The following is a 25,314-nucleotide window of genomic DNA, read 5'->3' on the forward strand; positions in this document are numbered from 1 at the left end:
TTTCGTGGATATCACGATTGGCCAATGCAAAGACTCCGAATTCAAAGCACCCTTCGTGGATATCACGATTGGCCAATGCAAAGACTCCGAATTCAGAGCGCCTTTCGTGCATGTTCACGTTTGGGCCGAATAAGCCTCCGAATCTAGAGCGTCCTTCGTGAATATCACAATTGCCCAATCCAAAGACTCTAAATTCGAATTCACGAGTGTGATTAACGGTTATTGATGATCTCATTCTCTTCCTTCAACCCTCTTTTATACTTGACTTCTGGCCTGGCTCTTGATCATGATCCTCCTTGATTCTCTAATTTCCTTCATATCTATCCCCACATTCTAGGAATTGTATCTTTTGAATTTTGAATTCTTCCTTGATTTTCTGCTAGCATTTTCCTTATCCTTCTATCTCCAACACCTCTTCATGCCATGTCAGTCGCTTTAACCAATCTTGTCATGCCATCCATGCCACATCATCCTTATGCCCTATCGGTATTCTGTCGATGAAAGACTCCTAAATTTTAGCAACAACAATGCCCCCCTTCATTCAAGGTAAAAATCTTTTTTGCCTTGAATGATTTCATTATTCTAGGCTTATTACCGCTTCTAACGTTCAATTCTGGGCCCAAAACCCTCTTAACCCCTCGGGGCCTCTTACTGATTCTTGAGCCTACCATTGTTAGGCCCTCCTTTAGTTTATCTAATTTATTATTTCTATTTGGGCCCCACGCAAAGGTACTTAAGCTTTTCAAATTCTTCCTCTCCGTTACTTTCTTCTTCTTGCAAAAAAACTCTTCCGCTTCTTCTGTAACCAAGAAACCCTAACTTCCTCAGCCATGTCTTCTGATTCAGACTCCAACCTAGTTCGTCAATTTCCTCAGAAGATCGTTCATTTCATTGAAAGCAACAAGTTTGACTCTCAAATAACAACTAGTCTCACTATTGGCACTGGGGAACGTAGCCCTTGTGTTTTGACCACTTTTCCAGACGATCTAACTCCATACTACCCCATTACTGATGGTGAGACTCTTCTTCTAGACCAATCTTCGATTTCATGACTTAACTGGTTGACGGGCCCCAGATCATGGCCCAAACCAACTGACACCTGGTTAACTTAGGTAAAGAGGATGACCATTTTTAAAGGGGATATGTAGCTCAATTTGGGCATTTATCAGGCTATTCAATTGTCCACCATCTCATTTGAGATAGATCCTTGGCTGATTGGTGCATCCACATATTTTTGGTCGACATCTTGCAATTCTATGATGGTTAAGTCTAGTATGGCCTCACCTACTGTCCTTGATATTATGCACCTTATTGGCCTTCCTGCATATGACCAGCCTTGCCACCACTCTAACTTAAGTGAAGGCAGCCCCTACTGAAGTGGAGGTTCACACTCCTCAGGCCAACTTTCTTCAAATCCTACCTTCTTCTATGGAGGTATCCTTATTCTTTTTCATTCTTTTTAAACTTCCTTTTATTTCAAATATTCTAATGACAGCTCTCATATGGCCTTAACTGCTGACCTGCTCTAGCAAGCCAATGTTTTTCAATTTTCAATTGCTAGCACCACTTATGAGGAGAGGTTCAGGAAACTCTCCCCTGCTGAACAACAGGAGGCGATCAATTCTTCTTGTTACTGAGCCATTCCTTTGAAGATCATGCCCTCAATAGGGCTAAAGAACTTTGTGCCACTACCAAAAAGACTCCTAGACCCTGATCAACTTTACATCTTTCAAGACTTCATGGGCTAACTCCCTCGACACCTCTCCTCTATGGCATAGTTTGAAGCTGAAACCGAAGCTACCAATGCCAGAATGGCCTCCGTGAGGCAAGTTTTCTATACTTTAGCTAGTGTCTCTGCTAGAACCCAAGCAATCTCTCAGGCCAATGCTTTCATCGATGAGAGGAAAATTATCATTTTGGTCAGATTCAAGTCCAACAGGCTACTTTAATGGAAAAGCAAAGCCAAATTAACCAATAGATGAACCAACTTTTGGCTCAAGATGGCCCAGCCGCCCTCAAGGATGCTTAAGGAAATCTCTTCCAAGTCAAAGCAAAGAGAAGAGCCATATTTTCCTCCTGGGCTAGTTTTGTAACTACCCTTTAAAGGGATTAAATTTCTTTTCCTTTTCCTGGGCTAGTTTCCTTTTTTTTTTTTTTTTTTTTTTTAAGACTAGATGGTAACGTTACTTTCCTTGTATTCTTTTAGACTAGATGGTAACATTACTTTCCTTGTATATGGACCCCATCTTACTATTATTAATGGAAACATTTTTTTTTATTAATGGAAACACATTTTTTTTTCTTTTATGCACGCTTGATGCTTTCCCTATGGTTGGATAATATTTCATTAAATATTTTCCATTTATGATTATCTTGTTTGGTAGTCCTTTTATAGATACCAGATGATATGCTCCTCCCTTGAGGACTTTGTAAATCTTGAATGGTCCTTCCAGTTTGGGGACCACTTCCCATAACTTGGATCTTTGCTTTTTAATGGCAGTATGGTTTTCCATACCAACTGCCCCTCTGAAAACACCTTGGCCTTCACTTTTTTATTATAACCCCTTTTACTTTTGTTTTCTGAGCTAGAAGATGGTTATAGGCCATTATTCTTGTCTCCTCCAAGTCTTGTAGCTCCAACATCATGGCCTGTGCATACTCATTAACAAGAATGTCATAGTGCAAGGCCACTCTGCTAGACTGAATTGTCACCTCTAAAGGAAACACTCATCATGACCATATACCAGTTCATAAAAGGTAGTCCCAATACCATTTCTCTTGGGATTCCTATAGGCCCATAGTAGATTGGATAGCAAATTATGCCAATCTCTAGGGCTCTCTTCAACCATATTTTCTAAGGTATTCTTTATTATTTTTTTGGTGGACTCAGCTTGTCCATTGGCTTAAGCGTAATAAGGTGATGAATTGAGGATTTGGATGCCATATTCTTTGGCAACTCCTTGATTCCATCCCCGTTAAACATGGTGGCTTGATCCACTGTGATCAATTGAAGTAACCCAAATCTATGTATTATATGTTTCTTTATAAAATCGATCACATGGCTCTAGGTCACCATTCTCAATGGCATTGCTTCCACCCATTTAGTGAAATAATCCGTAGCCACTAAAAGGTAAGAATGCTACTTTGAGGAAAGGGAAAAAAAAATTCCCAATCAAGTCCATTGCCCATCCTCTAAAAGACCAGGGTTTTACCACAAAATGCAACATCACTACTGGCACCCTCTAGAGGCTGCCATGTTTAAGCATGATTGACACCCCTTAGCATAAGCTATGAAGCCTTTTCTTACTGTTGGCCAAAAATAGCCATACCTATTGACCATCCACCTCATCTTTTCTCCAACCTAATGAGTACCACATATGCCCTCATGCACTTCAGTCATTATTTTCATCTGCTCATCTCGGCATATACATAGTAATATAATGCCATCATGGGCCCTCTAAACAAGTCATCTCCCATGATGACATATTCAAGGTCTGATACTTAACATGTCTATCAACCTTTTCTCTAGGATCCATTAAGTACTTGATCAAAGGATATCTCCAATCTCCTTCTACTACTTCTAAATGCATTACTGGTAGAAAATTTCTCTATCAATCCCTTAATATGGAGAAGTTCCTCCTTTGAATCCTGATTATTCTTTCTTGGCTTCCCTTTGGAATTCTCAAACCTGAGGCTACCTGGGCTATTTCATTAGCCTACTTATTTTCTAGCCGAAACATATTTTGAAAACTTACATGGCCGAAAAAACTTATTAGCCACTTAACCTCAACTAAATATTCTTCTAAGATCTTGTTAGCACACTTATATTCACCATTAACTTACTTAATAACCAGTTGTGAATCACCAAATACATGTAAACTGGTGATTTTGAGTTCTATAGCCAGTTCCAGGCCTATAATTAAGGTCTCATACTCAGCTTGAATATTAGATGTGATAAACAGTTCATCTACTTGGCCATTGGGTGCTACAAACACAACACCAACTCCAAAACCTTCTTCTGTTTTAGAGCCATCAAACATTAGCCTCCAAGAGAATTTTCTACATAGTTTACCTTAAACAAATCCTCATCGACAGAAGAGCCAAGGTGGTGAGCCAAGAAATCAGCCAAGCCTTGGCCTTTAACAACCTTCTAACGAACATACTTGAAGTAATATTCTATTAAGGCCAACAACCATTTACCTTGTCTTCCCCTTATAATTGGCTTAGACAACATGTACTTGATCACATCAGTTTGGGTTATCACCCATACTTCTAAGGGTAACATATAATGCCTTAACTTGATGGAAACAAAATATAAAGCCAAACACAATTTTTCCACTGAGCTATATCTAGTTTTTGCATTATTTAGTCTTTTGCTAAGATAATAGATGGCCTGCTCATGGCCATCTCATTATTGTCACGACCCAACCCCCATCCCAAGAGATTAGTGAGGTGACCACCGGGTAATTCTAAGATTACCAAAGGCCTTCTTAAATAGACTCATAATAATAGGGGCTAGCGGAAGCAAATAAACAAAAATATATCGTCCAATGAGTTGTGCAAACGTATATGAGACAAAAGAAATTTATAGATTTATATATATATATATATATATGTCATCATAGCATCATTACATAATTTCATAATGCTGTCAAGTCAAAAAAGGGATTAAACCCTACATACAGCAACTGTGTTAACATCTTTTAAACATCCTGGTTACAAAAAGAAAACAAGGATTTAATCCTTGGACACAAAGAGCCTTGGAATCGACATTCGGGAACCTCCACGTGAGGCACAAGGGTTGATTGACAAAACAAAATCCAAACAGATACTTCTAAGCCTAGTCACGCGCTTGGTCACCTACATACATAAATATAAAAGTGAATTGGAGCCCAATGAATAACAATAGAGTAAAGGGTTAATGAATGATGTCCCAAGTATAAAATTCCAGATTCAGAGTTTCGGATCATAACAAAATCAGATTCATATTCAGAGTTATAATTAGTCGTACGTGGTACATCCATTAGCTAATAGAGTTTATGGTCCTAAAAGACCTGTTCAGATCAGACAGATGATTATGCCTAATCCAGACAAATAACCATTATGGTTTAACAGATAGTTCCAAAACTGGAACCCATAGAGATCTATGATAACAGATAACAGTAACAGATACAGATGCTAAGGATGCCACGGTCACTTTTCAGAAAATGGACAATCATTCATTTATTCATAAAATATCATTTCAAGAACAGATATACGTTATAATTCAAAAAATACATATAATCAAACATATCTTTACAGAGTTGTTATTCACAGATGGCTTCTCAGATAGATTAGACAGATAGTTGCTCATAACCAACACAACACATAACAGATCCACATTGAAACACACATTCTCATACGATATTTATTTAATTCAATACTCCTTCATGTGTTTCTAACTCATTTCCTCATTATTGTTGTTTAAACAATGGCTTAAGAATGCCTATAATGAAATGAGGATGAAATTATGCACTAATGAATGCATTTCAAAATTGTTGAAAATAAAGCAGTTCGCTCGAGTGCAATTTTGGTCGGTTGAGCGGTTTGCAAAACTTTACAAAACTTCTGAATGTTGAAAATCTAGGCTCAAGCTAAATTTTTGGTCGCTCGAGCCATGTGCTGTATAAAAGTGAGTTCGCTCAAGCACACACTTGGTCGCTCGAGCTAACTGCATATGACTTCAAAAATGCTGAGAGCCTTGAAAGTGCGCTCAAGCGAAAGATTGTTCGCTCGAGTGATGAGGCAGAATTCTGGAATTTCCAAAATATAGTTGAGTTTCAAATTGCACAAATTCAAATCACAAACTTCCATGGCTCATTCTCAACTTAGAAAAACACTTAGAAACTCTTCAAAGCCATGAATTCAAGACCAATTTACAAAATCAAAACTCAAAACCTTCTCAATTCTTCAAAATCAAGCTATAAACTTCATGTTTACAACATGCATGAAAAAATGAGGTGTTAAGTGTAAAATCATGTTGAATTCTCAAAACTAAGGAAGTATAGGTTCATGCATGCAAAAATTCTTGGAAAATCAAACTCAAAATTGATGAATTATGCATGCATATAGGCTAATCTTTCAATAATCTCATGCTAAACTCAATTCTTTGTTCAATCGCTTAATTCTCTTGAATTTACATTCTAAATAGCTTAAATTCATAGTTTAATGATTGAATTCTTACCTAAAACGTTGAATTGAGTACAAACTTGTTCAATCTTCTTCAATTCTCTACAAACTCCACTATTCTCTCTCTAAGTGTTGTTTTCTCTCCCTCTCTTTGAAGTTAGTTCAAAGATGATGAAGTGTATGAATGTATAGACATGTTCTTGAGCTCATATTTGCCTTATATAGGCTAGATTATCTTAAGTTAATTAATCTTGCTTAAACTAGTTAATCTAGCTTAATTCTAATTAATTCTAATCATCTCTAATTAATTTATTCTAACTATTTGAATCCGAATCAAATTCTAATTAAATTTTCCATAAAATTCTAAAAATTCCACTGATCCTATTAACTTAGTCAACTTCATTTTCAGACACCGTTAAGGCTTTCAATTTTCTAGATCAAGACAGTGCAACAGATATTCCTACAGTAACTGATATAAATTCATATATCAAACAAAACACACTATTAACACATAATTCCACCTTAAACACTTAATTATTATTCATATTTACTAAATAATAGCAAATTACAGAATGGGGTTATTACAATTATCCTGAGCTAATAAGCATCCAATTGACCCTTCATATGCTGAAATGTATAGCTTTAGTGGCTTCCCCTTGATGGGAGGCATTAGTACTGGTGGATTCATTAAGTATTTCTTAATTAAATCAAAAGCCTCCTGCTGAGACTTTCCCTAATTAAAATCTATATATGCTCTTGCTTTCACCAGGGGTGAAAAAACCAAAGTTTTTCTAGCCAAATTATCTATGAACCTTTAGGAAGTTTAGCTTTCCTAGAAAGCTCTGCATCTCTTTCTTATTGGTTGGTGGTGGTGCTGTTAATATAGCTTTGGCCTTATTTGCATTTACCTCAATACCCTTTTGATGAACTAAGAAACCTAAAATGTTTTCAGTTGAAACCCTAAATGCACACTTTAGTGGGTTCATTTTTAGCTTATAAGACCTCATCCTTTAAAAGGTCTGTTCAAGGTGATCTAAATGTTCATCAAAACTTTCTGACTTGATGGCCACATCATCTATATACACTTCCAAAAATTTTCTAATCAGATCATGAAAAATTAAATTCATGGCCATCTGGTAAGTTGCATCTGTACTTCTTAGGCCAAATGGCATAACAACCCACTCAAAAGTGCCTAAAGCCCCAGGACACCTGCAAGCTGTTTTGTGGGTGTCTTCTAGCCTGATAAATATCTGATTGTACCTAGCATGTCTATCCATAAAGGACAAGATTTCATGCTTGGCTGCTGAATCAACCAACAGATCAGCCACAGGCATTGGGTACTCATCTTTGGGAGTTACAATATTCAAATTCCTAAAGTCTATGTAGAATTTTAGTTTGCCATTCTTTTTCATAATAGGAACCACATTGGACAGCCACTCAACATACCCGGCTGTCCTTATGAACCCTGCTTTAAATTGTCTTTCAATTTATTTTTTAACCAACAGTACCACTTCATTAGTCATTCTTCTTGGGGTTGCTTATGAGGAACATAATTACTTCTTATTGGGAGCTTATATTCCACTAATGATCTATCTAAGCTAGGCATTTCGTCATAATTCTATGTAAAACAATCCATATAATTAGAAAGAAGGCCAACTAGCATTTCCTTGCATTTACTGGATAACTTTGCATTGACAAAACTATGCCTTTTACAGGCCTTATCCCCTAAGTTAAATTCCTCTAAGAGATCTTGTACATCAGTCTTAAGGTCATCTAACTTAGCAGGTACTGCCTACAAATGTTCTAATTGAACCCCTCTATAACTAAGAGGGTTGTTGTCAATCACACACTCAGCCCATGAACATGAAGGTAAAATTCTAGGACTAACCTTATTTGCAAAAAGGAAACAAAGCAATCTAAAGGAAGTGGACCTAACTACACTAACATCCTCTTCATCATCAGTCACTGTACTCATCATTCAATAATCTTATTCAACCACCAACTCAATGATTGGCTTATCCTGCCTCTTTTGCATCAGGTTGGGTTTGGCCAAGTCTTGGCCAATCTATCAGAATCCCTCATTTATGTAGGCTTGAAACTCTTCAAAAGTAATGCCCCTTCCTTGTGACTTCATCTCTTCAGAAACCACCTCTACTGGTCCCAAGCTTTCTTCATACAATGCTGCCTCAATGTTGTGTACATCTGCTATGAAAGGGTTAGCATCAGCCTAATAAACCTCCATGCTATCTCTTCCATGTGGCTTACTTTCCTCCTGGCTGGTCAGGAAAATGAGAGTCTAGTGTAATGAATTTGGCATACATCCATTCAAATGGATCTAATCTCTTCTCAACAACAGATTGTAGTTAGAGGTAGAATCGACCACAAAGAAAGTTGTACTCATAGCCCTTGCTCTAATCTATAACTTTAAGAATATTACTCATTTGGCATCAGATAAACCTCTTGCAAAGTTACTAATTGAGATATCAGTAGGCATCAAATCCACTGTTTTTCACAACATCCTTAATGTTTTAGAAGAAAGGCTACTAACAATGGCCCCATTATCGACCGAAACCCTGCCGATAAGTATTCCACCCAAATGTACCTATACATATAAAGGCCTTAGATGCTTAATCAATTCTTTTCCAGGCTTTTGCAGCACTACTTGGTCTCCATCAACAGACTTGACCACTTCAATTGACCTTACTATTTCGGCCTTAGTTTCTGCTATCTGAGCCATTGCTTCTGTAAAGTCTTCAACATCACCAACCAAATGTGTTGGTTGGTCTAGTCTGGCCTGAAAACTCTTAGGAATGGCCATAATCACATTACAATCAATAAGGGAAAAATTGCCAAACTGAATGGCCATCTTTTCCTCAAAATCTCTAAAACTTTTTGACATAACCTCATCTTTTTCCACATCGACAGGCTCTGTCATCTTGACCTTTGGAGCCACTTCTTGGCTACCTTTCATGGCCTCGTCATCCACTTGCAGTTCTTTTTCTAACTCTCTAATTCTTTGTCTTAGTAAAGCCTCCTCTGTGATGGGTATACGTGCTTCACGTGCTATCGATGGTTTGGGAACTTCCTTGATGCCATCTCCTGGTGTCAACACTACTGCATTTTTTCTCTAGACCAAGTCAGGTTTTGAGCCCTTGGTGGTTTCAAGCCCTAATTTTCAAGCTTGGACGTCAATGCATGAAACTTCCTCTGCTCCCTTGTTTTCTATGTTCTTGTCTCACCTATAGGTCCCCATCCACCCCTAGGGGGATGCACCACCCCCTGCCAACTATAATGTAGTGGCATTGGGGACTTGATCATTCTGGGCTACTCCAGTCCTAACTCCCTAACTGGCCTAAGTTCTACTGGGCCATTGTATGGCCTAGTACCCATGTCTTTCTTTAGCCTCTTTTCCAGGCCATGCGAATATGTTCTAGCCTTTTGATTATAGGACCTCTGGGCCCTAAAGTTTCTTGGCTGGCCACTCTACTACTGTTTGTGCTACCTCAAATATGCTTTGACTGCACTAGCCCCCTCCAAGTAAGGGTTCATTGGTACTCCTTGGTAAAAGAAGAGTCCATCATGCTCCTCATACTCTACTACCTCAGTGGTGTAAACACTTGGGTCTACCCCATTATACAACAACTCTGCACCACTAAAAATTTGCAAATCATCTTGGCCCATGGTGTTAAACCTTAGGCCACAATCCTTCATCTGCTTGTGTACTTTGTCGGCTACAATGGCCTGTGTTTTTTCTTTTTCAGTTCCACACCTGAAACATACAAAGTGGTCCTAATGGACCATTGGCTTCTTTCCTTTAGCCAAAAGTTCTTTTCTCAAGTTAAGAATTCTTTCCAGCTCACTCAGTAACACCCTTGGATTCTTGGTTTGATCATTTAGCCTGGTAGACACCATGTTTATGTCCACCATTTATAGAACAGGATTCCCATTGACAACCATGACTCATTTGTCCTTCTTAGCATATTTTAGCATTCCTTTCTAAATCAAGTCCAGCAAACAATTTTGAAAAGTTACATAATTATTAGTTGAATGTCCAAGTGAATTATGCCATTTACAATATTCTTTGTCAATTCTATCTTTTTCCTTTAGGATGTTATGGCTTGGGGATAATGTCAAAAACTTCCCAGTCAACAACTCATCAAATAAATCATTTGCCTTTAATAAATCAAAGGAGTATTGTCGATGGGTCATTGGCACATTTTTCCTAGCTGGCTAAATAGAAGGCATGTTTACTGGTTTCTTTACCTTTTTCAAGGCTTTACAAGTCATTGGTGTCTTGCCAATTTATTTGAGCAATATCTATGTCTATTTATGTTTCTAATTCTATGTCTTGGTAATACGTTCCTAGGGTAGCAGCCCTTCTTTACTGTTATTCTCTAAGAATGGACTCATAACTGGTTGCCATATATGGCAGTTCAAACAAATCTCTAAATTCCATTCCTTCAAATTTTTTCCTTAGCTCAAAATCAAGACCATTCTAGACCAATCTTATCACTTCTATCTCAGGCATATAAACATGTCACCTTGTAAACACCCCATTTTTTACCGTCCGCAAGACTTGGGCGCTTTGTCCTAAGCACTCAATGATAAAAGTGACGTTGTCAATGGTTCAAATTCTCAACAAATGATTCTAGGTTCAAGCTCTAAAACAATCCCAAAACCTTCATATTTACACTATTCTTACCTCAGAGGTCCCTTTTTGAACATTGTGCCACCTTACACTAAGCCTGAACCAGAAAAACAGGGGAGCACATTGGGACCCGGCCGTGTTTCATTGGGGGCCGGCAGTGGCCATTTGGAGCCGGCCATGCTTCTTTGGCGAGAAACACTGTTCTGGGCAGGAATCAGCCAACTGTCTATTTTTGAAGATATTTGTAACCTATTTTGCTCAAATTCTATAAACACGAGTTGATCCCACTGTGTTGAGGGTTAGAATAATTTCAAAGAAACTAAAACACCCTTGAGAGCTCCTTCTTCCTTGGCAAGCCATCTTTGAGATGTTATATCATCTTTGAACCATATCTATACATCATATACACCCTTAGAGCTAGACCTTAGAGCTTTGGTTGAGCATTGAGAATCATAATTCAACCTTGAGAGCGTACTCTTCAAGAGGTATAAGCTTGTCACCTTTTCTCTTGCTTTCATTTGTGTCTCTTTCTATCTATTTCTTGTGTTTTGGGCTAGTTTGAATCCATTACAAGTGTTGGAACTTGGGTTTGAATAGCTACCAAAGGTAGAAAGGGTTAATGCTCTTTCTTGCACCTTACTTCATAGCTCATCCCTTTGTTTTTTCACTATTTTCCTTGACTTTCAAACTGATTTTCATAGTTTAAAAAGGCTGAAAATTATGGTTTAGAAGTTCAAAAAGTGGAGGGGTTAGCCACCCCTCCTTAGTAGTTTTATACCTCCTTACTTTTGGCTATGCTTTGTGTTCTTTTAACAAGATTTTAGTCACTATCTTTTTTACATATTAGGGGCTGTCTAGGGCCGTTTTGTTTCATTTAATTAGTTTATGCTTTGAATACTTTGCTTGTTGTGTTGTACCTCCTTATAGCTTCGATTGTTTAGGCCTTAGACACCGCGTCATTCGAGTTGATAACTTTCTTTACTTCGTTTCCATATCAAGAGTCTCATTCTAATAATCAACTTCGTATAATCATTTCTGCGCCCTCCCTCTTTCTTCTTTTCTTTTGTTTGAGAGTTATTTCAAGCGATCGATTATTATTTAAAGCATGAGAAAAAGACCTATGCTCAATGGCTTAATCTCTATGAAGGTTCATCGTCAAGGCGTGGTCTCTCTTTCATGCTAAGGATCACTTCTCATTTGACATTTCTTCTCATTTGGTGGACTTAAATATCACTTTTGGACTAATCGATTAAGTAACGGAAAGGTAAGTCAAAAAGGGCTAAAATTGGCTTAAAATCAATGAAACCAACATAAAGAAAATGTTTAGAATTAGTCGGATTCGACCAGATGTTATGCCAAGTCCATCGCATCGAGGATTGTCATTTATCAATCCAGGATATTTCGATGAGACTTGAGGTGTGTCTACCTCCCTCTTGGAGCCTCCATGATAAGAGGGATAAGTGCTCGTCTTCATTGCATTTATTAATTGTTTTGTCCAAATTGTGTTCGAAATCATCATGCCATCAACTTGTGCCTATTGATGGTTTCAGACTCGCATTCACTCTTCTCTTGAGTTTCATGATAGAGGAGAGTAGAAAGGACAAACATGGTTTAAAGGTGCTCTGTCTGCACTGTTTTCACCCCAGAGCACAAAAACATATTTTTACATGAAATTAGGGCACAACCGGCTATTTTTGGACCCAGCCGGCCTCCAATATTTGGTAAACAGTGAATTTTGGCAGAAACAGGAGGCAGTGGCTGAGGGTGAAACAAAGTAGACTGGGTAGGCAGAGCAGTTTCTGAACACTGCGCATGTGATCATTGTGCATTCTCATTGTTGCTTGTATTAATCTTATTGTTGTAATTATCGTTGTAATTTTTATAATATCCTTGTTGTAATAAAATTAACTAGCTAGTTATTCAAACCTGTAATAAGTAGTTAGTTTAGTTAATTCATTATTCATTCGGTATTGTAATAGTTAGTTTATTTGGACATTCATTTAGACCCTCTTGCACGAGGACAAATATGTAATAATTGTGTATGTCTTCCAATCCTCATTTTTTTTCTCTCTTTTACTTACTTGCTTATGATGGGTTGCATAGAGCATCATGTTTCCTTAGCATTTTCCATGATTTGCATCCATTAGTCTTGCATGCATTAGGGTTCGGCTCATCATACTAACCAACATCAATTTCGATTTCATTTCTTGAAAATGTGCTTTATCACATGCCTTGAATTGACGCACATGTCATGCTAGTAGCCAAGCTTATCATTTACATAATGTTTGTGCCGCATTAATTATATGGCATTATTTAGGAGCATGCATTTCTTCTAATTATTTTTGTTTCATTTGGCTTGCCTCGGATTCCCCTTGTTTTTGTCTAAATTTAGCTAAATCCACCATACTAATATATGGCTATATCATGTAAAACTGAGCTTGGAACTTGCCTTCCATGTCCTGCCATGTGAGCACTGAATTTTCTAGTAGGTTAATAAACCAAGCGAAGGCTATTTTTGACAATGAATGTGGAAAAAGCCTAAGTTTTAAGTTATCTGAGTTAGCCTCCCCACACTGCATGGTAAACCTTCCTATATGCTCTATGGTTGACTACCTCTATTCCCCAGTAAATAGGGAGAATTCAGGCATCTTAAAGTTTCTAGGAAGAGGGTTCTTATCTACCCAATAAGGGTACAGTTTTCTAAACATTGGCCTATTAGGCCTCTTTAGGCCTGGGCCATACATTTCTTGAATTATTTCCATGATCTAATGTCTATTAATAGGTTGGTTCAAAGTGTAGCTCCTCATGAGAAGTGCCATACCCCATCCCTTCATTCATTGGCTAAAAGTTTGGTGCAACAAACCCCTCATACAGTTGGAAATGCTGCTGTCAAAGTGGGTGCAGGCCAACATCTCCTTCTTCCAAATGTCGAGGGGGTGGTCCAGGCCCTCATTGTGGCTCATAATTTCTAAAGCCCTGTTCTTGGTATACTTGCTACCTAGGTCTTTGGTTGCCTCTTAGCCTGGAGTTATCATAGTTTGGTTGTCTAAACCTTTGGTCAGCAAAGTTATACTACCCTAATCTTGGTCTATCGACGACAGGTTCCTCATATCTAGGGGCTCCAAACTGCCCTCTGGCATAGGCCTGGCCATGTCATTTACTGGTTCCTCCTATTCTGGGAGCCAATTTTGCCCCCCTTACATTGGTCTATTATTCATTTCAAAAGCTGGGTTATAATGTGACTTCCCTTCCAAGGCCTCTCTTTGAGCAACAGGCCTGGAGGGACCAAATTGCTCCCCATAGTTCATGTTAATTTTAGTTTCCTTATATGTCTGATTAGGGTTCATTTGAAACCTCCCTTGCTCTTCCTCTTGGAGAGTTGGAAGCCTATAAAAAGAGGCACTACCCTGATGAACTTTATATGCCTTAAGAGTTTGAAATTGTACCTTAGTCACTTGTGCTTCCACTTTGGATAGTGGTGGTGGACTAGGAATGGGGGTGAATCCCCCAAGAATTCTAAGCTTGGCCCTCATACTTTCTGTGAGATGTTTTGGCCTCATTTCGAAGGTGTGGCCAAGCTGGGCAATCATCTCCTCTATTTCTTCAACTACCAGGCCGTGGTATTACCCTCCATTGGTTGTGTCCTAACCATCTTTCAGTCTTTCCCCATACCTAGCTACCACTGATTGGCTGTCCACGATGACCTCCATGTCTTCCTCAAACTCGAGAAAGCCAGTAGGGACATATGTGTCCTTAGCAGGCCTCTTACTTGGATCCCCAAAAAGGCCTAACTAGTCAGCAACCCTCCTATTGACATCAATAGTCTCAGTTTTTTCAACTTTCTTCTTCACCATTACTCCAAGTTAGAAGGAGTCCCACTGGGCCAATTTATGTTAGCAAAAAATCAGTTCAAGCCCAATCGACAGTGATTGATCAACAAACTCAAACAAATTTTTAAATAAACATAAAAAAGATCCGACTTTGTGGTTGAATGTCTTAAACAGATTAAGAACTTCTCTGGTTTTAATTAAGTAAAGAAGGTTTTGAACAAAAAAGAATATGTATTTATTCAATTAAATTGTCACTTGCTATTAGTTACAAGAACTTAAACAAGAACAAAGAAATGAAAAATACAGAAATTGATAGAAAAAAGAGAAATGAGGGTTGGAAAATCTACTAGTTTAATCTACTCCTAAAATGGCTAATTTAAACTACTCCTAAATAACTCTTTGCGTGTGTGATTGATGGTTGTTGATGATCTCATTCTCTTCTTTCAGCCCTCTTTTATACTTGACTTCTGGCCTGGATCTTGATCCTGATCCTCCTTGATTCTCTAATTTCCTTCATATTTATCCCTACATTCTAAGAACTGCGTCTTTTGAATTTTGAATTCTTCCTTGATTTTCTGCCAGCATCTTCCTTATCCTTCTATCCCCAACACCTCTTCATGCCATGTCAGTCGCTTTAACCAATCATGCCACCTTATCCTTATGCCATGTCAGCATTCTGTTGACAGAAGACTCCTAATTTTAGCACCAACAAATAAATACAACCATGGCCAAAACAATAGTTAATGATGGTGAAATTTACAAAGCCAAGACTAAAGCTTCTTTTATATATATATATATATATATATATATATATATATATATATATATATATATATATATATATATATATATATATATATTGATTTTTGTTTCTTGATGCTTTTCTTGATGGGTTTGTGTTTTTGGGTGAATTTTGTGAGGTGGGTTTATGAAATTTTGGGTATTTCAAGTGTTAAAATCAAATCTTTGAACCACCCAACTGGTCATTGAAATTGTTTAGTGAGAGATTCATGATTTTGAGACCAGACAGAGGAGGGAAATCAAGTGGGATGTCGGCATTGGCTTAGCCGTCGTTGGGGCTGTGGGTTTACATAGTTTGCAGGGGAGTTTTCTTTTTCTTTTTTAATTGGACTCCCATGAAGAAATGCAAAATTCTAGTTTTTTGATCATGTAAGAATTTGCATAATTAATCTTAGGATTAGTAAAAAAAAAATTTTTTTTTTTTTCTAGATTCTTGTATTTGCTATTGGGCCACACTAGAAAATAAATCCAACATTCTTCCACTTGGCCCATTAAGCTGATTATGATGCAACTATCAGTTTTTTCAAAATATGCAATTTATAAAAATTTTGACTCATTGGATTCCACACTAAAACTTTGACACGTGATCACGAAATTTTAAAAATAACCAATAAGCTCAGATATATTAGAGACTATAATACTGTGATTACTTCAGATACCAATATGAGTCATAGCGGTTATATAACATTAGGTCAGATTTCCTTCTATGCACCACACCATCGATAACCTTCACTAACCCAGTCCATTATCGGGATATGTAATTATTTGCCTGAAAGGCCCCTGTAATTTGTCTTGTTAAGACATTTCCTATTTATCAATATTCGAATTAATGCGTACACACACTTTTAGAATAGGAAAAATAGAAACAAAATTATTATTTCGCAAATAGTGTCAAATAAAAATAAGCTCCCAAGATTAACCATACACATCATGGGTTGCTTAAAAGGCCCATCCTGATAACATGCTCTTTGTATGCCTTTGGTGGCAATCCCTTTGTGAATGGATCAGTAATCATAAGAGAGGTGCTTAAGTTTTCAATTAACACTTGTTGTTTCTTGACATTTTCTCTAACAACTAAGTACTTTAAGGCCATTAAATCTTAAGTACCATTGCCTAGAAGCTTGTTTAAGGCCATATATGATTTCTTTAATTTGTAAGCTAAATGTTCTTTACCTTTCTTTGCAAATCCTTCTGGCTACTCCATATAAATTTCTTCATCCAAATTCCCATTTAGAAAAGCAGTTTTCATATCCATTTGATGCAACTCTAAGTCGTAATGAGCTACCAATGCTAGGATGATTCTAAGCGAGTCCTTTTTAGATACTAGAGAGAAGGTCTCTTTATAGTCTATGCCTTCTTTTTGAGTAAAACCCTTGGCAACAAGTATGGCTTTAAATCGTTCTATATTGCCTTTTGCGTCACGCTTGGTCTTGAAGACCCATTTACACCCGACCTTTTTACAATTATTAGGCAAATTCGACAAGATCCCAAACACCATTCTATTTGATGAATTTTAACTCTTCATTTATAGCATTGACCCATTTAGTAAAACTCTCACTATTCATGGCTTGTGAAAATGAGACAAGATCTTTGTTAATCCCAATATCAAAATCAGATTATTGTAGATACACCATGTAATCATCTAGAATGGCAAGCTTTCGTTCCCTCTAAGATCTTCTCAGAACTGCCGGTTGTGGTGGTTCTACAATATTTTCAATGGTGGTATCTTCATGAAGTGGTAAAACATGAGATGGTGAAGGATTTTCATTATGTTGTTCGTTTCCCTCAACTTGTGGAATAGTCTGAGGAACAATAATTTTTCGATAAGGGTCAAATGTTGGCACATCCACCCTATTTTTCTCAAAATTCACCACTCGTATTTTCTTACTCCCACTAATTTCACCATTCTCTAGGAATCTAGCATTACCAGTCTCCACTATCCTCGTACTGTGATTAGGACAATAAAATTTGTACCCTTTAGACTTGTTTGGATAACCAATGAAATATCCATATATTGTTCTTGAGTCCAACTTTTTCTCTTGTGTGTTGAAGATTCTTGCCTCTGCTGGACAACCCCAAATATGTAAGTGTCTCAAACTAGGTTTCCTACTAGTTCACAACTTAAAAGGAGTTGTTGGGACTGACTTACTAGGAACCCTATTTAAGATATACATTGCAGTCTTTAAAGCTTCATCCCACAGTGAAATAGGTTAACTTAACATACTCCTAACCATATTTTTAAGTGTACGATTACGCCTTTCAGCAACTCCCATTCTACTGTGGCATACCAAGCATTGTATATTGAGCACGAATGCCTTTCTTTTCTAAGAATTTGGCAAATAGGCTAGGATTTTGGCCTGACTCATCATATTTACCATAATATTCACCACCCTTGTCTGATCTCACTATTTTGACCTTTATATCTAATTGTCTCTCGACTTCAGTTATGTACACCTCAAGGATGTCAACAGCTTGAGACTTTTTATGAATTAGATACACATATCCATAACGTGAGAAATCATCTATAAATGTGATGAAATATTTTTCACCACTAAGACATGGGATGTTAAGTGGCCCGCAAATATCTTTATAAATTATCTCAAGAAGCTCATTACTTCTTGTGGCACCTTTCTTGGTGTGTTTGGTTTTCTTTCCTTTGATGCAATTCACACATATCTCAAAATTAGTGAAGTCTAGGTTTTCCAAAATCTCATTCTTTACCAATTTTTCAATTCTATTTCTAGAGATATGCCCCCAACCGTCTATGCCACAAGATTGAGGATTTTTCATTAATTAGACCACGCTTTAAACCAATATTCGAATACAGAGTAACTAATGATTATGCAAACTCATGATTTAAGGTAATTTTATATAAACCATCACATAAATTACCAGAACCAATTATTATTGAATTAAACATTAAATTAAGTTTTTCACAACTAAATAAAATTGAATATCCAACACGATTTAATTTGGATAACGAAACTAAATTCCTAGAACTTGAAGGAACATAAAAAATGTCTTCTAGATCCATCTGATGACCCATCTTTAAGATCAGTCGATAGGTTCCTACAGCTATGACTTCAGCTTTGAGACGGTTCCCCATATAGACAAATCTTTCACTTTCCTTCAGTTTTCTAGTTTATCCCTGCATGGAATTTGTAATGTGGGTCGTGGCCCCAAAGTCAATCCACCATGTGTTAAAAGGTACTTCAGCAAAATTTGATTCATAAAAAACAAAAGAAATTTTCTTATATTTCTTTTCGAACCAAGCCTTTCGCTTGTTGCAATCTTTCTTCACATGTCCCTTCTTGCCACAAAAGTAGCACTTGACAGTGAAACCATTCTGAGCCTGATTTTATTCCCCAGACCCATTCTTTTTCTTTATAGCTCCATAAGTTATAGCCAATGTAGTTTGACGTATTTCCTCCCTTAACCTCACTTCCTCCTAAACACACATATTAGTCAGCTCATTCAAAATCCACTTATCTTTATTAGTGTTATAGTGAATTTTGAATGCGCCGAACTTTGATGGAAGTGAGTTGAGAATAAACTGCACGAGAAAAGTTTCATCAACTTGCATCCCTAAAGTTTTAAGCTTTGCAGCTTTGTCAGCCATATTGAGGATATGATCCTGAACTCCTCGGTTGCCATCATATTTCATTGTTGTCAATTCTGCCATAATAGTGTCAGTAAGTAGAGGGACGCCCAATGCAAAAGAGTACAATGAGGTGGGAACTGTCACTGAATAAGATAGAACATATGACGCCCCAAATTTTACGCTTAGGGTTAGGGTAACGTCACTAAAGAGTCCTTTGGTCAATAACCAAGTAAGATTCTAGGAAAGTCGAAGGAGTCAATATAGCCTCCCTTCTAAGTCCAACCACCTTAGATAGCAAGCTATCTTTTTGACAGATCTTAAAAGGTATTAACACAAGGTCTCATAAGTAATGCGTAAATAGGCATAAACAATATACATATTAAAGCTTTGATAATTATAATGATGAACTATTGATATCACATAAGTCTTTCCTTAGGCAAAACTTAGGTATATCTATTGTTCACACGTCAAGAATCACTTATGTAGGTCTAAAGTAATTTATGCAACTTTTCAGTTAGTCACATTACCTTTGGGTATTCAATTCTAATCTGTCAAATTACATAAGTTACATTACCCTATACCCAGTTCATAATTATTTGAAAGTGACTCTCTTTTGGGCTAGTCACAATCTCCTAATTATAACTGCAATTGAGAATATTATCGACCTTCATGTTACCCTTTTAACATTTCTTTTATGTAGTTTTATATTCATAAGTTTTACAAATCTAGGCCACTTTGGCAGCTACAAAATTAGTAAATCCTATGAATACGAAACTGTACGAGCACGAAATAATGTTCTTGTATAATCCTATTTCTCAAGTCTGCGCTCCTCCAAACGTTGTCGCTTTACTTCCCTGAAAACACAAACGTGAGCTAGCCGGCGTGTGTGTGCCGGATACTTCTCCGATGCCTAAGTCAACAAAATAAACAAATAGACAAAAGTTCTGTGTATTCGAGAATCAAAGTTGTGATACCTGTACATAGGTCTTGCTGTGAGCTTTTATAGATTTCGCCTGGCACATTCCTAGTATGACTCTTACTCCTCAATGTAGAGTCCTCCTAGGAATCACATCTCTGAAAGATAATGCTTATCCTTCAACACCCTTCTCACTGCTTTAACCAAGCGAGATGATCTTACCGTGGCAATATGACAAACAACCGAGCTATCCCCAGCCCTCTGACAGGCTCAGTTCGGTGCGCCCACAAGTGACACTTAGCTCGGTCACTATTCAACTGTGCCTCGGCTCCGAATGCTATGACCGAGCTAATTATCACCACTCCAACTGTGGTAACTGTAACCATACTTGGACCGAGCTAACAACAAGGTCCAATTGCTAAGCCCTTTTCACCACGGCCCATAGAACAACCCACTACTATGCCTGGGCCTAGCTCGGCCCTAATGCACATAAAAACTCCCTCTCAGAAACTAACGAACAATATTCTCTATTCATTAGTTTGAGTTATTTAATTATCATTAATTCAATCACTATTTTAATGAAATCACTATTTATGATTTCTAGAATTTCTTTTATGTGATTGCAATTATCAATACAATAATAATAATAACTCTGGACAAACAGGAATCTGTATATATCAAATTATGCAATATGACAATCATGAATATCTCATATAATGGTCAATAAGAATTACACCTAATATGAATTAATTATATCATGATATCCAATTTTAATTCATGAAAATATATAAATATCAACAATAATAGACAATAAGTGTACATAATCAGATAAGGTAAAAACATAATTCTCTTAACATAATACAGTCAAATAAATATATTTATTTAATAGACCGAACGATTCAACAAAATTCTAAAATTGCTTTTAATCTATGCGCTTTGTCATAACGGCAGGCAATATAAATATTACACTCAATTTAGTGTCATATTATAATAGTTATAAAAATTATTATTGCTAAAATTAATAATAAAACGAAGCATGCATATTACACATTTATCATGCAATTTCGGTCTCTCATTATTGGAGTCGATAGCCCTACTCACCTCTTTAACCTTACTAGGTGAATTAGCTTCAGATAGTTATGCTTCAGAGGACACATTAAAAAAAAAAGCAAAGGACTACACTTAGTATCATGAATAATTATAATTATAATATAATAACAATATTCATAATATATTATTATTCCAATGTGTATTGATTCACAAAACTAAGGCTCTTATACCACATGTAAATATTAACATGCATGTAACCATAATAATAATACATGGAACTAAACTTTGTAGGATCTTGAATTCAATACAACTCAAGAATAAAACAAACATACATTTGTCAGCTATTGAATTAGAAAAGTTGAGAAAATACCCTTAATAGTTGAACCTTAAATTCTTAGCTCACCTTCTTCTCTCTGTCTCTCTTAATTAGGATGACTATAGAACTTATAGTGATAAAAAAAATACTCATATTATGTAAGGGGAGTCACTCATCCTTATATAGAGAAGAGAAGATGGCCAGATAAACTCTATTAGAAGAATTCTTGTCCATCAAGGTTTCCTTCTTATCTTAGAAGAATAATTATCCCATATTTAAAATTCTAATTACTGAACTTTATCTAAAATATTGACTTTATCTAGTTGTGGAGTCCAAATAAAATAAAACATGTAAAAGATATGTAGGCTATTGGGTCACACTAGAAAAACAAATCCAACAGTATTTGTTAGGCAAGTGTTGTGTGTGTGTGTGTGTGTGTGTGTGTGTGTGTGTGTGTGTGTGAGAGAGAGAGAGAGTGAGTGAGTGATTTGGTAGTGATTGACAATGGGCGTCAATGAGAGAGAAAGCGCCGGTGAGAGAGAGTGTTGTTTACTATTTGAGAAGAGAGAGAGAGAAAGAGGGAGAGAGAGAGAGAGAGAGAGAGAGATCTTTGTTTACAGTTTCAGGGAAAAAAGAGAAGAGAAAATATTCATGGATTAGATATGATTTAGTGGCTCTTCTTTTTTTAGCGCATGAAACTCGTACATTTTTTAGGCAAATGGGACAAATACTGAAGTAAGACTTTCCACCTTATTCACGTATTTTGGGTCGGCATAATTTCAATGGATGTAGTATAATTGTTTTTTATAAGGGATTTTTATTGATAAATCCCATTGGTGGTGTTTGTTTGGAAAGATTCAAGTACGTGATAGAACTAATAGTCCATCCAAACTAATTGTTCGTTGTTTGATTCAAAATTTTTACATCGGACTATGAATCTCAAATCTATGAGATTGTTCTATCCCATGAGAGGGGTGGGACACAATCCATAGGATAACTCATCCCATGGAATTAGGTAGTGAAATTACATTTTTGACCTTCTACTATTTAATATCTTTTCAAAAATAAAATTTATTTATTAAATTATTTATACTTAATAAATTTATTTTATTAAATTATTTATTTTAATAATCATATGGTATTAGTTATACTTAGTAAAGTAAAATAAAATTTAAAAATCTCAACTACAAATTAAAATAGATTTATGTAATTTTTATTAATATTCTATTTATTTAATTTTTTAAAAGCTCTAGTAAAAAATTAAATAAAATTTATAATTTAGATTTAATTTTTCTATTATTTAGTAAATAATTTAAAAGGGCAAAATAGTTTTTTGAGCATTTATCATTATCCATAGTATCCTAAACAAACATAGGATTCAATATAATAGTCTAATCTAGACATCTAATCCCATGACTAAACAAATATAGGATACAAATCCAGTCTAATTAAATAGTCCAGGGACAATGCATCCCAAGACTAGGGATCCCAATATGAACCTGGACCGACGGGGACCCGGACCACCCCATCCCGATAAATAGGGATTTCTCCGAAAATTATTCCCCATAGGGCCGAGGCTGGTATTGAAAAATATATCCCCGATGGTTTTCGAGCCGGGGATGGTGATAGGGTCCCCCGATCCCGACCCCGGCCCGCCCCCACCCCTAAATTTCCCCGAAAACATCCCGCCTTTATATATATATATATATGTGTGTGTGTGTGTGTGTGTGTATGTGTGTTTGTGTTTAGCGTTAATATTATATATCTCTCACTTTTTGACTCTCTACTTTCTCAACTCTCTCACTATTTCAACTCTCTCGTTCTCTTTCTCAACTCTCTCTTCTTCTCTCTCGCTGATCCTCCATGGCCATTGGCCTCCTCCGTCACCGATCCTCCATGGCCTCCTCCGTAGCGGATCCTCCATGGTCTCCTTCATCATCTCCGCTATCACTGGCTGTGAGATTTAGATCCAAATCAAAATAGAGTTTTAGAGAGAGAATGATAACTGTTGTTTGTTAATGATTTTTTCAGATCTGTTGTTGATGAATGTTGTTAGTGATTTTTTCAAATTTTTTTCCTTTCTCAGTTTTTTTTTTTTTTAATGATTGTTGATGATAAATTGAAACATACTGAAAAAAAAATATTTTTTTATTTTTTTGTTCTTGTGTTAAACAAAATTTAAAAAATAAAATAAAATGTCAGGGTTTTTTCGGGGTCAGGGAAACCCGATCCCCGTTAGGGGGCGGGGTTGGGGGTGTGGTGGCATCCCTGCTGAGAATCGGCGGCGGGGACGGGAATTTTTTTACCTTCGGGGATCGGAGATGGGGAGTATAATCCTCGGCTTCACCCTGGTCCGTTGCCATTCCTACCTAAGACTAACAATCCGGTGGATTACAATCCCCCCTTATCCAGTCCGTCCAAACAAACATACCCATTTAGAAGTGTTCCAACTTAAGAAGTCCATGAAGGAATTTTTTAACTCACTTAGTCCTATGTATTTATACTTTTATTATATAAAATCATTTTTCTTGATTTACACTATTTTTCTTTGACTCTTATACCTTTATATTTAATATTGGCGTTTAATATTGATATTTAATGTTGGGGGAGAAGAGAGAAGGGAAATGACCAAGGTATAAGAAATTTCATATACAAATTAAATAACATTGATGTTATTATTTTATATTATTTTATAATGTTAATATATTTTTAATTGAAAACACATTAAGAAAAATGTGAATATTCTCTTTCATTTGATGTGAATATATTTTTAATTAACAATCCATTAAAAATAATGTGAACATTCTCTCTCATCTAATATGAACATTCTCTCTCATCTGATGTGAACCTTAACATCATTCACATTCACATCATCTAATGTGAACATTCACATTCACATTCACATCATCTAATGTGAACATTCACGTTATCACATACAGTCATGTTTATATTCAAATGAAAGTTGAGGCTTGTGGTTGTGTAATTTAATGCAATGTTGATGTGAACATTTACATTCATGTCATCTAATGTAAACATTCACGTCATCGCGTACAGTTAACATTTGGATATATGGGAACTACCAAAATATAATGACAATCAATAAAGAACCATATTTAATTTTTTGTGTATAATATATATCAACATTAAATAGTAGTGTGTAATTATGCATTTTTTTTAGAGTGAAGATATGGGGAATAATAATGGTCATGGGAACTATTAAAACATAATGACAATCAACATTAAGTGTTTTGGGAAGTTGGTAAAAAATTGACTTTTTTATTTTTTTAGTCTATTTTGTCTTTTCGTGAGTAAAAAATGTAAGAGGTGATGTGACCCAAAATGAATAAAAAGCTAAAATCTGGCCTTTTTAGCTCTTCCCAAAAGAGAACATTAATGGGGCAAGAGAGATTGAGGGTGTTTTGATATTCTTACCTCAAATAGGACTTAATGAAATAGTCAAAAAGAATATGGGTTTAATAGAATAAAACTCTTAGAAAGGAGATTTATCAAAAAGTTCTCTTTTTAAAATTCATAGTTGAACTTGATAGAATTTAAAGGGCTTATGCAGTTGTATTTGTTTTAATAATTCAAATCGTTTATTTTGTTAAATCTTTTATATATATCATCTACAAAAAAAAAAAAAAAATTGCCAATCTAATAAAGGTAGTTTTTACATTTTATAGTATTTATTTCTAAAAAAAAAAAAAATTGATGGTCTAGTTTTTAAAAAAAGCATGCTCTTTAATTTTTTAAATAAAAATATTATAATTATCTGATCCATTTATTTATTATTTTGAGTAAAATACAATAAAAATTTTACAAATTAAACATTCAGATCAACAAAATAAAACTATCAACTTCACAAGTCTTTTAAATTTTCTTAAATTTATATTAAAATTTGAACATCGGCCAAAACCTTCCATTACACTAGTATGAGTGTTTGGTACAATTTATTATAAATTAAAAGTTAATAATTAAAGAGTA

This window comes from Camellia sinensis, unplaced genomic scaffold, assembly GCF_055761805.1.
Source record: "Camellia sinensis isolate YWXY unplaced genomic scaffold, ASM5576180v1 Unanchor10, whole genome shotgun sequence".
Classification (NCBI taxonomy): domain Eukaryota; kingdom Viridiplantae; phylum Streptophyta; class Magnoliopsida; order Ericales; family Theaceae; genus Camellia; species Camellia sinensis.